This window comes from Monodelphis domestica, chromosome 5 (genome assembly GCF_027887165.1).
Source record: "Monodelphis domestica isolate mMonDom1 chromosome 5, mMonDom1.pri, whole genome shotgun sequence".
NCBI classification, from domain to species: domain Eukaryota; kingdom Metazoa; phylum Chordata; class Mammalia; order Didelphimorphia; family Didelphidae; genus Monodelphis; species Monodelphis domestica.
Window position 1 is genome coordinate 132428771 of NC_077231.1, and position 15287 is coordinate 132444057.

Below are 15287 nucleotides of genomic sequence, written 5' to 3' on the forward strand. Positions count from 1 at the left end.
CTAGGTCGACTTACGGCTACCCTTCTTTCTTACAGTCTTATTGCTACAAACTACATTACAGTTATTTTGAGCCCTAGCCCTAGCAGGTATATTGTATCATTTTTTTAAACACACTTCCTTTCGACTTTACGGTCTCATTTTAAAGCCCACTTACTACTGCCTTAGGATAAGACCTTTGACACGGGTTTTGCTGGCATTTTAAGAATTCCTATCTCAATAATGTTAATTTTTTTTTTGGTAGTGGCTTGAGAATCTGTCATGTGAGCGGGTGAAACTAGAAAGGCGATTTAACTGTTCGAGATTTCAGAGATAATTAATTAGCCTTTTGGCTTTATAAAGTTTTATTTAATTTTTATAGGAAAAAAAATCAGAAGGAGGTGTTTTAAAAGTACTTTTTTTTCCCTTTAGGAAAGCTATATGACAAGACCAGAAATTTGGATTTATTTTAAGCATTTATTAAGTGGCTACTATGTACCAGGCAGGGTGCTGGTCCCTGGGAATACAAAGAAAAGTGAAATAATCCTCAATCTTCTAATGAGGAGACATTCCATATTTCTGAGTAATTAAATCAAATTTTTAAAAAATTATTAAATGAAGAATGTGATGGAAATTGTGGGAAAATGCCAATACTTACTTCAGTATTTCAAGAATCCAGGAGGTGTATTATGTGGATATTCTCTCCAGCTATATAGATTGCAACCCATCCCATCCCTCTAATCCAGTGGCCCTATTAGATGCCCTTATCCCCTTGAAAAACTTCCACAAGGACAAAGGATCCTCCTGTATGCTATTTATAGAATCTCCTGCATCATGTATATTCTTTGTTGATGGCCAATTAATTGTCTTACCTCTTTTTCAGTTTTTTCCTTTAAATAATTATGTCTTTTCTGGAGATTATCATTCACAATTTATTGCTAGGAACATGCTACCCCTTTATATGTCCACCCTGAAACTCTTCATTGCCCTTTGAATAAAATGCAATTTTGATTTGTCAAAGGCAATCCCATCTCTTTTCCTCCTGTCCAGTTCTGTGCTCAGCTCATGGTCCATCCATATCTATCCAAGTACCAATGACCAAGTCTATATTAGTCTGATAAATTTTTTGAACACTTGGTTTTCTCCATATGGATTTTTAGGCTGACATTTTAAAAATAATTATGGGTCTCATTGAAGAGATTCAGCAAAGTTCTGGGAACCAGTACAATCTATACAATGTTATCCACAAATAGGAACTTCTTCATATAGAGAATTTTTACCAAGAACTCAATAACCTTCTCTGATTATAACATATATCTCAACCTCAGTGACTTCAGTGAAAAAGCAAAAATAGTGAAAAAAAAAGATTAGAAAATATGGTATAAAAGGAAAAGAAAATAAAAAATGAGAGGTTCAAGGTTTACAATATAGCCATAAGACAAATTCCTATATAACATGAATTCTTTCTTCAAAAAAGATAGTATATCAAAAAGATGATTGGTAGGCACTTTAGATTCCAATAACCACATTACATGGCAAGAATTACATTTTCAGTCTTTTTATTTAGTCACCCTTCACGACCCCATTTTGGGATTTTCTTGGCAAAGGTACTGGAGTGGTAGCTCATTTCCTTCTCTAGACTATTGTACAGATGAGGAAACTGAGGTAACAGGGTTAAGTGCTGAGGGTCATACAACTAGTAAGTGTCTGAAGCCAGATTCTAACTCAAGGAAATGAGTCTACTGTGCTATCTGTCTTAAAAGCACTGCTTATTATTAGATGGGTCATTTCCCTAGAGGACAGCTAACTAAATCTCCCTTAGTATTCTAAGGAGAAATACTAAGGGTTTGTGGGATTTTCTCTGATACTATTGGCATGAACCCTGTTTCTTATGTGTTCTTTCTAATATGGGTCACCAGTTTTACTTCATATCTTTCTTATCTAATTGATTTACTCAGAAATAGTATACCTGTATCAGTTTAACCAGTTAATATCAATTAGCTTTTAAAGGGATATTTACTGAAAAGTATATAGCAAGTTACAAATTTTTTCCAACCTCAGAGTCACATTCTTTGCTCTGCCACCTTGAGAGAAAGCCTCAAACTTTAAATGGTTCCAAAAATCATTTCCCCCTTGAACTCACTTCCAGATGTGGCAGCAGTCACTTCCTTGCTGCCCCAAGACACAGCATCCACTGTTGGACTGAATTCCTAAGGTTACTTCTACAAGGTTTTGTTCTTCACCAGATGACTTCTGGCAAACTCTCAAGTGGAATCCAGTTCTTGAAACTTTTCAAACTCTCACAAGGCCCTGTGTCAAAGAAAAGACACAAAAAGGAGACAAAGAACAGCAGGATCATCTGTTTGTGGGTCACATGATGCTGGTTTCATTGGGGACCCCAAGTCCCCTAACTCACCAGGAAGGCCATTTGTCAGTCCATTTGTACATATGAGAGTCTGTTTAAACATTTTATATGCTTGATTTTCCCTGTGTGAATTGTTAGGTTGATCTCTTTTGAAAACTTCTGGGTTTCTCTTAAGAGGCTCAGTAAAGTTCTGGGGACTGATACACTCTAAACAATGGGAGCATCTGTAAGACTTCTTCATACAGGCAGTTCTTCCATCATTTGCCACTTAGAAGGAAAAAAGGAGTTCCTCCAAGAAGGAAATAAAGTTTCTTCTTTTCATAGGTACTCTTAATTCTGGCTCAACTAACAATTAAAAAAGTCCTGAAATCATTTATTGGTTCCCTTTTAGTGGCTCATGAATCCCTTTAGGAATAACACAAGGAGTTGAAACTAAAAGAAAATTCTTTAATGGCACCTTGAATAATAGATAGGTGCTGAAGTTTCTAAGTAGCTTATTAAATTATCCTGAGTTTTCAAAACACATTTTTTGTCATACTGAAAGGGGTTTGTGTAATGAGAAAGTGGAACAAAATGTTATGAAATAGCTGCAAGTTCTGAATCTGAGAGCACAACCCTCTGGTAGCTCCCCCTCAATATTCACATCTTTCTAAGACCTTCCTTACTGACCAGTACTCTTGTTATACATACTTGGGCTGTCACAATGTTCTTTAAAGGTTTCACCAAGATAAAACAATTGAATTGCACTGGTAATCATCACCCTTCTCTCTCTCTTGGATGTTCTCAACCTCTTCTTATCTACTGGCTCCCTTCCCATTGCCCATGGACATGCCCATGTCTCCTGAGCCATAAAAACAAACAAAATTTCCCTTGCCTCTACCATCGCCATAAGCTATCAGCAATACCCTGCCTCCCTTCTATAGCTAGATTCCTAGAAAAAGATGTCCTCAATTTTTTCAGTGAAATATGATGCAAAGATCTCAACTGAGAGGTTGGGGGGAGAGGGAGAGAAAGTCAGGAGAGGTGTGAAGAGCAATGAAAAAGTTTGAAAAATATGGTGCAGTGAGTGGAAAAGTGAATCAGCTTGGGAGATGTAAAAGGATTAACTGGTTGCATTTAGGACTTAATTGAAATTTTGTAACATAAAATTTTAGTGGACCTTGTTAGCAGGGTTTTGTGATTTTTCTCCAGCTTCTGTCAGCTACACAGGAACAGGAGTCACCTTGTTGCTCTTTTGAAGTGTTTTCTCTTACTCTTCTCCATCTTCCTTAGCTTAGAACCATGTCCAAATGCTCTTTACATCTCGGCTTTAGTGCTAGGAATGAAATAAGACACTCATTAGTCATTCAATAGTTGACAAAAGGAGATTTACTTAGCCACCACATAGAAAGGATATTTATTCACCAAAGATACATTAGCATTTAGCTTGGGTATAGCCAGTCTCCCCTTGTATGAAAATGAAATTTGGTCAGTAAGGAAAGGTGTAATGATTCCCCTGCCCATGTGTGGGTCTTTTTATATCCTGAGGTGATCAGGGAGCTATCTGAACAATATTGTCTGAAAGCACACAAAAGCTCTGCCAAGGGTGGTTAGAATTTAATTTTAGCCCCCAGATTTCAATCAAGTTCTGAGGATCACATCTCCTTTCAGGGGGGAAAACCCCATCCCAATCCTCATGGGATGAGGGGACATACTGGTAGACAGTGATCTTGTTACATTTTCTTCCATTGAGCCCTTGCTTGCTCTTACTTATGGTGGAGGTAGGTCTTTCTTTCATCCTATCTCCAGACGACAGAGATCCTATGGGTAGGATCTTGTCTAATTTCCTTTCTCTCATGAAATAAATGGTTGTCAGTGGTCTGAAGGAGGGGCCAGGAAGAATGAGAGAGAGTTAGAGAGACAGCACAGTAGCAAGTAGTGGTGGCATGGCATGGCATGTAGGACTCCTTCCTTAGTGGCTGGATCCATTTCCTTTCACTTGATGGCAGCTCATTTTATGAAGAGAATGCAGCTGGGAATGACTGAATTCTGACTGCTTGGAAAAATGCCTGGGATAGTCATGAATTGCTCTTTGTTTAACCCTTTTCTTTTACTGCCACCTACAAAGGTCATTACTAAGACCCTGCAGTGGTGTGTGGGAGCCATCTCCCTCACCAAGCTCTATTGAGGAAATTGAGGGCAACCAAGACTAAGTGACTTGGCCAAACTCACACAACTAGTAAATATATGTTTGATTTGAACTCCAGGCCCACAATCTATTCAAGCAGCCTCAATGTGTGCATCTACACCTTAGAAATCAGCAAGCTACATGGATTGGTTGACCTAATATAATAAAAATGACAATCCTACCCTAAATTAATTTATTCAGTGCCATACCTTCAAACTACCAAAAATCTATTTTATAGAACTAGAAAAAATAACAACAAAATTATCTGAAAGAAAAAAAGGTAAAAAATATCAAGGGAACTAATGAAAAAAAGAAGTGAAGTATGATGGCTGTGAGTCTTGAAATTTCTCAGACTTGTGAATGTTAAAAAAATACCCCATTGGGGAATTCTCCATTGGAACAATTCCCTACTGGGACCTTTCTCCATTTGGACAGTGAGAACTCTACTTAGATCAAAAATGGGAAGACCTCTACTCCACCCTTACTTAAGACTGCTTTAGGGGAGAAAACTCCTTACTGAACAATGAAAAGTACTTAAACCCATACTTAAGCCATGCCTATTTTTAGAATTAATTACAAAGGGGTGCTAAGTACCTATAAAGGTCAGGCAACTTGTGAACTTAAAAGGAGCAAAGAGGAAAAAACTTACACAGAGATTCTAACCTACTCAGGTGTGGATTAACAAAAGGATTAATCTACTCAGGTGTGAATTCAGAATGGGCTGTCCTTTGGAAAACGTCTACTGTGATTGGTAGATGGAAGAACTTAGGGGAGGTAACATGGGAGAAAACCCGCTATATATGAAAAAGGACAGACTGTTGAGAAATCTCTTGAGATATACAGGCTCTTGAGAGACAATCTCTAAGGAGGTCTTTCAAGGGAGGCTGACTCTGGCTGGAACTCTGTGACAAGGAAATCACTTTAAAAGACTGATTTATATATTAATTTAAGGTCGCCAAGGAATCAGCTATGTAATTCCTAAATGAAAACTTAAATCAGCAGTCAATCTTTTATGGAGTTTAATTACAATAGGAGGAAGTAATTAGAGAGAGAGAGAGAAAAGGGAGAGAAGGAAATAGGGCTTAAATACCCCTTCTGTTTAGGCTGGGCCAAAAGGCCCAAGCCCTTAGATAGCTGGGGCAAAGAAAAGAGATCAGTCCCTATTACTCACGTGACCAAAATGGAGAAACAGTCTCAGAGGCCCCCACTTTCAGCTTCCTTCAGAGCAAGCTTCTCAGAGCACACACCAACCACACCGACCAACTTCTCAAACCCCCCTCGTCTTCAGACCCTCCTATCCTTAAGGAAACCATCCAAGTTCCCTCCCCTCAGTCCTCACATCTACCAATCACCTGTCCATCAATTTCCCTGTGCCAATGGAGGCTCTAGCTTAACCCAGGACCGCCCAGAGGTCTCTGGCCTTTGCACATGTCTGTTGAAGGTCATATTTTCAAATAATTAAATCTTTGATCCTTTGATCCTCTGGGGAGACTCTGTCCCCCTGAATCCTCGCTTGAACAGATCTTATGGTGAGTGATTAGGACTGACTGATCTTTTTTTTTTAGGGCTTAGACTTGGGTTGGCCAGGGCTGCCTGGGCCGGCCTATTCTTTTCTCATTTATTTCCATTTTCTCTCTCTCTTTCTTTGATTCCTCACTGTATTATTAATTAAAAATCTCTATAAAACCCAGTTGACTTGGGTATATTCATAATTGGGAATATTTCCCTGGCGATCACCTTAAATATTTGATTTAAAACAAGACACTGTAGTGAAAACATATTTCCTGCGGTCACAATTTACTTACCCACTCTTATATCTACTACAATTTATATCTTCCACTATTTTAATCACTACAGTTTATGACCTCAACCATTTTAACTCTTACAGTTTATGGCTCCCACTCTTTTAAATGCCATATGGCCTAGTGGTACCAGATCTTAAACTGTACTATAAAGTAGTAATCATCAAAATAATCTGGTACTGGCTAAGAAATAGAAGGGTGGATCAATGGAATAGACTCGGGGTAAATGAACTCAGCAATTTACTTTTGATAAACCCAAAGTTTGCAGCTTTGGGGGAATAAGAACTCACTATTTGCCAAAGATGCTGGGAAAATTAGAAAATAGCATGGCAAAAATTAGGTATAGATCAATATCTCATACCCTATATAACAAGATAAGATCAAAATGGGTATGTAATTTAGACATTAAGGATGATATTGTAAGTAAATTAGGGGAACTGATCTCTCTATGGAGAAGGGAAGAATTTATTACCAAATAAGAGAGAGAGAACATTACAAATTGTTTAAATGAATCATTTTCATTATATTAAATTAAAAAGGGGTTGTTCAAGCAGAACCAATGCAACCAAGATACCATGGAAACAACAAACTGGGGGGAGGGGAAATTTATAGCAAATTTCTCTGATAAAGGTCTCATTTCTCAGATATATAAAGAACTATATCAAATTTTAAGAATACAAGCCATTCCCCAGTTGACAGATGGTCAAGGGATATGAATAAGCAGGTTTCAGATGAAGAAATCAAAAACATCAATCAATCACTTGAAAAAAGTTCTAAATCCCTCCTGGTTAGAGAAATGCAAATGAAAATAACTCTGAGATACCTCCTCATACTTATCAAATTGGCCAATATGACAGTAAAGGGAAATGATAAATATTGGAAGGGGTGTGACAAAATTGGGACACTGATGCATTGCTGATAAAGTTGTGAACTGATCCAACCATTCTTGAGGTCAATTTGGAATTAAGTCCAAAGGGCTATAAAACAATCCACGACCCTTTGAGCCAATAAAACCACTACTAGTTCTGTATCCCAAAGAGATTTTTTAAAATGAGAAAGGACCTACTTGTACATAAATGTTTCTAGCTGCTCTTTTTGTGGTTGCAAAGAATTGGAAACTAAAGGGATATCCATCAATTGGGGAATGAATGATTAAATTGTGGTATATGATGATGATGATGGAATATAATTGTGCTGTAAGGAATGATGAACAGGGTGATTTCAGAAAGAGCTGGAAAGACCTACATGAACTGATGCCGAGTGAAATAGGCAAAACCATGAAAACACTGTACACAGTAACACCAATATTTTGGAATGATCAAATATGATAGACAGACATTTACTCTCAGCAATACAATGATTCAGGACAATTTTGAGGGACTTATGACAAAGAATGCTACCTACCTCCAGAAAAAGAACTGTTGGAGTAGAAATGCAAACGAAAACATATGTTTTTCACATATTTATTTGGGTATACAATCTAGGGTTTTGGTTTTATAAACCAAAACTTAGTCACAAAATGAACAATACTGAAATAAGTTTTGTGTTATAATACATGTATATCCCAGATTGAATTGCTTGCCAACTCTGTGAGTGGGGAGGGAAGGAAGGGGGAAGATAATTTGGATTATATAACTTTGGAAACTTAGGTGAAAATTTGTCATTACATGTAATTGGTGAAAAAATTTTAATTTGAAAACAGAAATCAGTAAGCTACAAATAAAGTTTAATTTTTTTGTTTTGTAGATTGTCTAGGCTTAAGAAAGCAATAGAGAAAATATTAATAATGTAGATTAAATTTAAATGTATAACCAGAATACTTTTTTCCCCTTCATACTCCTAATGGGGTTTTTTTATTTTTTTATTTTTTTTGCTATTTATAAGTTTTCAGTATTGGTTACTCACATTTTTACCAGTGGTTTCTTAGATAAATTCAAGATAACTTTTAATTATTTTGACTTTGTGTTACAGTTTAGAGAGTATGAAAGAGGGAAAAGAAACCTCATATAAATAATTGATCTGGCTGGGAGATCAACTTCACCTTGGCAATTAAGATATTCCCTGAAGGCTAAGAGCATTTTATGAATTGTATTTGCAATTTGTATTTTTTGTGATTGGTTTTCTCACTTTGCAAAGAAAGGGAAAACATGGAGAGAAAATTAATACATTTTATTTATGCCATAGTCCGTTTGGCTGTCTATCAAAGCTTATAGATCTTTTCTTAGAATAATATTCTAAAATACATAGCATTATATAGAAAATCAATGATGTTGAAATACAGTTATTAAAGTATTTAAAGTTCCAACTTCATAGAACAGGATAAAAAAACCTCTGCCCTATACCAAAATGCTCACCAGCTTATTATCATAAAGCTGACAGTTTGCTTTGCACAAGGAATCTTTGGGGAGTTTTCCATGTCTTGAAGCAGGAGAGGGAGAAACTTCAAGATGAGGTTATACAATAAGCCAGACACATTGACCTCTTTGTTTAGTCATTTTTAGATGTGTCAGACTATACATGACCCCATTTTGGGTTTTCTTGATAAAGATCTGAAAGTGGTTTGCCATTTCCTTCTCCAGATCATTTTACAGATGAGAAAACTGAGGCAAAACAGGATTAAGTGACTTGCCCAAAGTCACACAGCTAATAAATGACTAAGGTCAGATTTGAACTTATGAAAATATCTTCTTAACTCCAGATAAAAGGTTTTGTCTACTGCGCCACCTCCCTGCTCTAGAGTAACCTCTACTGGGCAACAATAACATAACTGGGCAACAGCCCAAACTTAAAGGCCTTGAAGAATTTAAATAATCTTACCCAAATTCTTATGCAAAGGAAAATGAGAAGCAGCTGAAGTTTGGGGGGAAAAGGACATAGAGGGGAAAGAATACCTTTTTTGTTTCCTGTAACTGAATTTGGAATTTGTGATAAGAAGGCAAGACCCAGTTTTAAAACAAGTCTCTTTCTGTAGAGTATGAAAAGAGCTATGATAAAGCCTCCATAGGAGAATATCTCTGACTTGCCATAGCAATAATCTGGATGTGGTTTGCCTTTTCCTTGCAGGGGGAACTGTAACTTATAATGACAAGAAGTAGATATTTTGTTCCTTTCTTGTTGGGGGAAAAAATGCAAACACAGCGCCTTTACATTTTATTCTTTCCTTCCCAAGACAAGGTTGTAGAGTCAAGTGAGAAAGCAATACCAAGGGACTGCCAGCTTAGGGACAAAAGAGAGTAACACCTAATCAGAAAACTGCCGAGCAAAAGCCAACAGGGAACACCAAGCTAACAAACAGATGGGTAGGAGGTAGCAGCAACTACCTGGAATCATCTGCTGAGAACAGGAGAAAACCAGCTGAAAGAAAAAAAAAAAGAGTTCATAAAGCCCAACGGAGAAACCTAACTAAGGCTTCAGACAGAAAAATACACCTTTGGAAATGAAAGTGATTCTTGGGATTTAAACGTCTATACCAAGGGATCATTTGGATTCGAGGGTGTTTCATGAACTTATTGGATACTGGAGTTGGGATAACCTTCAAGGTCTAGTCTAATCCCCTTCATTTTACAGAGAAATTTGAGAGCCCAGAGTGATGGTGAGTGAATGTTTTGCTTTCCTTTGAAACATTGTTCTGTTATACTAGGAATGTTCTTCCTGGTTAATACCATGCAGAGATTTTCTTAGGTTTCTTGGGTGAAAGTATGCAGAGAGGAACAAAAATGAAAGTTCCCCAACCCAAAGGTTACACATTAACATTTCTACTGATTTGCTTTTTACATTTCAGTAATAAGCAAAAGTCAACCTGGCCAAAATTCATCCACATAAATACAAACCCTGTTTTCCTGGTGCTGCTGAGAGCGTTTTTTAATCATTCAAGATATATGCCATGAATTTTTTTCTGGAGAACCTTTTTCTGAGTCTTATTTTGTTCCAGTTTCAGACCTAAATTACTAGGTGACCAGCCTGAGTCAGGCACAGCCCACAATAGTAACTACAGTGTGTAAGCATGAGCTATGATGGACTTTATAGACAGGGAGAATGTCATGGGATGCCCAAATTTTAGAGAGCCATTTGCTGGCTCTCCCGTGATGTGTCATCTATTCTTTACAACCAGATGAAAAGAAACGTAATGGATAATGGTATGTATTATCAAGCTTGGTGCCATTTTCCTGAGAAAGATCCCGGATGATTCTGCACTTTGAGTTTGTGAAGGGAGATAGGACACCTGTTTGACTGAGAGGCACTGAGTTGCAGTGCCACCTTGTTGCTTAAGAGGTAAAGCAGATCAGGAGAAGCAATAAACCCCAGTCTTTTGAATGTCTGAAATCAGATTTCCCCAGAGTGGCAGAAACATGGGGAAACTGCTTTCTCTCCCATGTAACCCTAAATTTCCAGGGCCTACAAACCTAGAGACTGCTAACAGCAGAATCCCTTTGATGATGTTCTTCTCTTTCCTTGAGGGAGCTGAAATCTTACCTTACTTCTGGCCAGAGTTCATTACTACTGTCTATTCTTTTGCCTATTCTAATGTTAATAACTTCTCCAATTTCTTTTTTTCCAAATCCTTACATTTTGTCTTAGAATAAATACCGAGTATTGTTTCCAAGACAGAAGAATGATAAGGGCTAGGCAATTGGGCTTATGTGATTTGTGCAGGGTCCCATGACTAGGAAATATCCGAGTTCAGTTTTGAACCCAGGACCTAATGCTCTAGTCTCACTAAGCTACTTAGCTGAGCCTCGCAATTTCTTTTTCTTTTTTGAAAATTTTATTTAATTAGTCAATTTAGAACATTATTCCTTGGTTACAATAATCATATTCTTTCCCTCCCCTCACCACCCCACCCCTTCTCATAGCTGACTTGCAATTCCCCTGGCTTTTCCATGTGTTCTTGATCAAAACCTATTTCCATATTATTGATATTTGCACTAGGATGTTCATTTAGGGTCTACATCCCCAATCATATCCCCATTGACCCATGTGAACAAGCAGTTGTTTTTCTTCTGTGCTTCTACTCCCACAGTTTTTCGCAATTTCTTTTTAAAATTTACTTTGATAAAGAAATATCTCAGGCTGTTTTATTCCTGAGAGAGATGAGGTTAAAACCCTTGCCCAGCATCAAATAATAAATGTGTCAGTCAGAACTTGAACTCAGGTCTTCCTAACTTAAGCCAATTCTTTGTGTATTGTGGTTTAGTACTCCATGTATATGTACACATATATGTATATAGATATAAGTAGCCATCATTTGTATATTCACACATAATTGAGACATTGCTTAATTGAGCTCTACCACCACCACCACCACCATCCTGAATCACAACCATTCATTTCTTTCAGGTACTCAGCCATTGTGGGTTTATGGAGGAGGTTCAGTCTTAGGGAAACCTGACCTCTAATTAGAAAATTAAGTTATTTTTCAAACAATATTTCTGTTGCTACTTATAATTTTCTCTCAGTTCTCTTCATTTCTCTCTTCATAATTTCATGTAGGTCTTTCTATGTTTTTTAAAATTAATTTGCTCATCATTTCTTATAGCACAGTAGTATTCCATTACAATCATATGCCTCAACTTGTTTAGTCATTCACCAATTGAAGGGGATTCCCTTCAATGTCCAATTCTTTGCCACCACAAATAGAACTACTATAAATATTTTAGAACATATAGGGTTTTTCCCCTTTTTCCTTGATCACCTTAGGAAACAAAGCTAATTGTGGTATGCCTAGTCAAAGGGTAAATGTTCAGTTTTATAACTCTTTGGAAATAATTCCAGATTGCTCTCCAAAATGGTTGGATCAATTCACAGTTCCACCAACAGTGATTTAGTGTCTTCGTTTTTCCACATCCTCTCCAACATGTGTCATTTTGCCCTGTTATCATTTTGCCTGTTATCATATCTCACACATGATAATGTGAGATGGTATCTCAGAGTTGTTTAAATTTGCATTTCTCTAATCAGTAATGATTTAGAGTATTGCTTAATCTAGCTATATATACATATATAAATGTCTTTTGTTTCTTTATCAAAAAACTGTTCATATCTCTTATCAGTTGAGGAATGGCTCATATTCTTATAAAAATTGATAAGTTCTCTATATATTTTAAACATGAGACCTCTATCTAGAAACTGTCTACAAAAATTTCCCTAATTTTCTGCTTTCCTTCTAATCTTGGCTAGGTTCGTTTTATTCATACAAAACCTTTTAAATTTAGTGTAATTAAAATGATCCACTTTATATTTCACAATGCCTTCTATCTCTTGTTTATTCACAAATTATTCTGTTATCCATAATATTCCCTGTTCTAATTTGCTTAAAATACCTCCCTTCATGTCTAGGTCATGTATCCATTTTGATCTTATCTTGATAAATGATGTAAGATATTGATCTATACCTGGTTTCTGCTAGATTGTTTTCTAGTTTCCTCTACATTTTGACCAAATAGCACATTTTTATCTCAAGATCTCAGAACTGAAAAGTTTAAGGTAGTCAATTAGGATATCTACAGTTAATTCTCATCATTCATCATATTGTGGATCTGGGTTCAAACCTTAGGACTTAAGGCTCCAAAGCCAACACTTTTTCCATTATACAATGCTGCCTCCCATATGCACATGTACATGTTCTCAGACAACATTTATTAGAGTTTCTACTTTCAGATCTTATAGGGCTGGGGGGGGGGGGATGTCTCGAATCCAAATTTTATAATTCATTTAATCAACAAGCATTTATGAAATGTTTACAATTTACTAGACGTTATACAAGTCACTGGGAATAAAAATATAAAAAGTGCACAGTCTGTGTCCCCTAAAGAGTTCCTCTTCTATTAGTTAGATAAAACATGTTCACAGATACATAGATTCTGGATAAGGATAGATTAGATAGATAGAAATATAGATAAAAAGAAAGAAAGATACATAGATATATAGATACATAGATACATAGATAGATAGATACATAGATAGGTAGATACATACATACATAGATACATAGATACATACATAGATACATAGATAGATAGATAGATACATACATACATAGATAGATAGATACATACATAGATACATACATAGATACATAGATAGATAGATAGATAGATAGATAGATAGATAGATAGATAGATAGATAGATAGAGTCATATTGGACTAGATATGGAAACTTTCCTGGGAGACTCATCAAAGGTCTTCTCATGAAGAAAGTAATGCTTGAGTTGAGCTTTGAAGGAACCAAGTATTGTAAGAGTAGAGGTAAAAATAGAGAAAATTCTAGAAGATGGCATGTGCTAAGATATGAACACAAAATAATAGTACATAGTACATGGAAAATAAGTAGGGTGGTTTGACTGGAACAGAAAATGTATTATAGCAGCGGAATATTTTTGATAAGCCTAGAAAATATAGGCTCGAGCCAGATCTTGAGGACTTTAAATACCTAGCAGAGGAATATAGTCAGATCCAGTGGCATGCTAATAAATGTTTAACAATGGATTCTCCAAAAAAATGCAGCAAGATATACTTTTAAGTTTAATCTGTGATATTAATATTTCCCCATCACTTTGTTAAGTCTATTAAATTAAAAATACAATAAGTCAAGCACTGATTTTAGCATTTTCTAATTTTGGAGGTATAAATGCTCACATTGAAAACTTAACCAATCTGACTAGCTCATGCTGATGGAGGATGGGTTTGAGATATAGTCCCCGAGCAACCTTATTCTTCAGAGAAAGAGAGATACTATATGTCTTAAAGCAATAATTTGTTGTTTGGGTTTTTTAAGATTAATTTTAAAGATGTAAAATTATTGTCATTAACTCTTTTGACATATTGGGCCAATACAAATTCTTGGGCTGGCATTTAAGGTTTGTTGTTGAGTTTGCCTGACTATGTGACCCTTTTGGTATTTTCTTGGCAAAGATACAGAAATGGTTTGTCATTTCCTTCTCCAGCTATTTTGCAGATTAGGAAACCAAGACAAAAATATTAAGTGACTTTCCCAGGGTCACATAACTAATAAGTGTTTGGACTCAGGTCTTTCTGACTCAAGGCCTTGTGCTCTATCCACTGTACAACCCAGTCACCCTCAAAAGCCCTAATGCCCTAACACAATCTAATTCCAATCCATTTAAATTTTAAAAAAAATTCTTTCCACATTTTTCCACTCTGTTTTTCATACTACTTCTCTTCACAGAAACTATCAGCCATAATGAATTGCTGACTCCTGAATTTATGTAGTCCTTTCCTGCAATCTGACAAAACCCTCTGAAAAGAAGTTAAAATGTATGTATTTAGATTACATTTTAAACATGATTTCAGAAAAATAAAATCATGTTTAAAAAGGAAAACTGGTTGCTATTTTTGAATATGCTACCAAAAAAAGGCCCTGAGAGTCCAGTATGTTCAAAGTCCTTTTCTAAGTCCCACAAAGGCAATATAATAGCATTGATTAAAAAAGAATGACATAAATAAAAACATATTTCCTATTCTTTTTCAAAGAACTTTCAAGTTAGCATCAGGACAAAAAAAAAGCACACAAATAATTATACATGATCTATTCAGTATTTGAGAAAGGAATAGGAAATGGGAAACAATGTCAAATAGAACTGACCATTAATTAAATTAAAATGGGCATTGTGGCCTCTTCCTGACCTTTTGCCTCAATTGCCTCTTGCCTTCAGTCTTTGATGCACCTTGCTTTTGGTCTTCAGTCCACTGTCTAATTAAAGCTGTCTTTAAATAGAAATGATGCATTGCTATCACATCCCCTTTCCTGGCAACCATCCCCACCCCACCCCTAGACACTAGAGTGGTTGATAGCAAGTGTACATAGAGGGCCACTCTGCAGAGGGAACTACCAAAACACAACTCCCAGCCACAAAAATACATCATCAACTTTGTTAAGCAAATATCATTATCATCATCATCAATGAACATTTAATCACAACTTATTAAGTTCAGAGTATGGTGCAGTGGAACAGGGCTG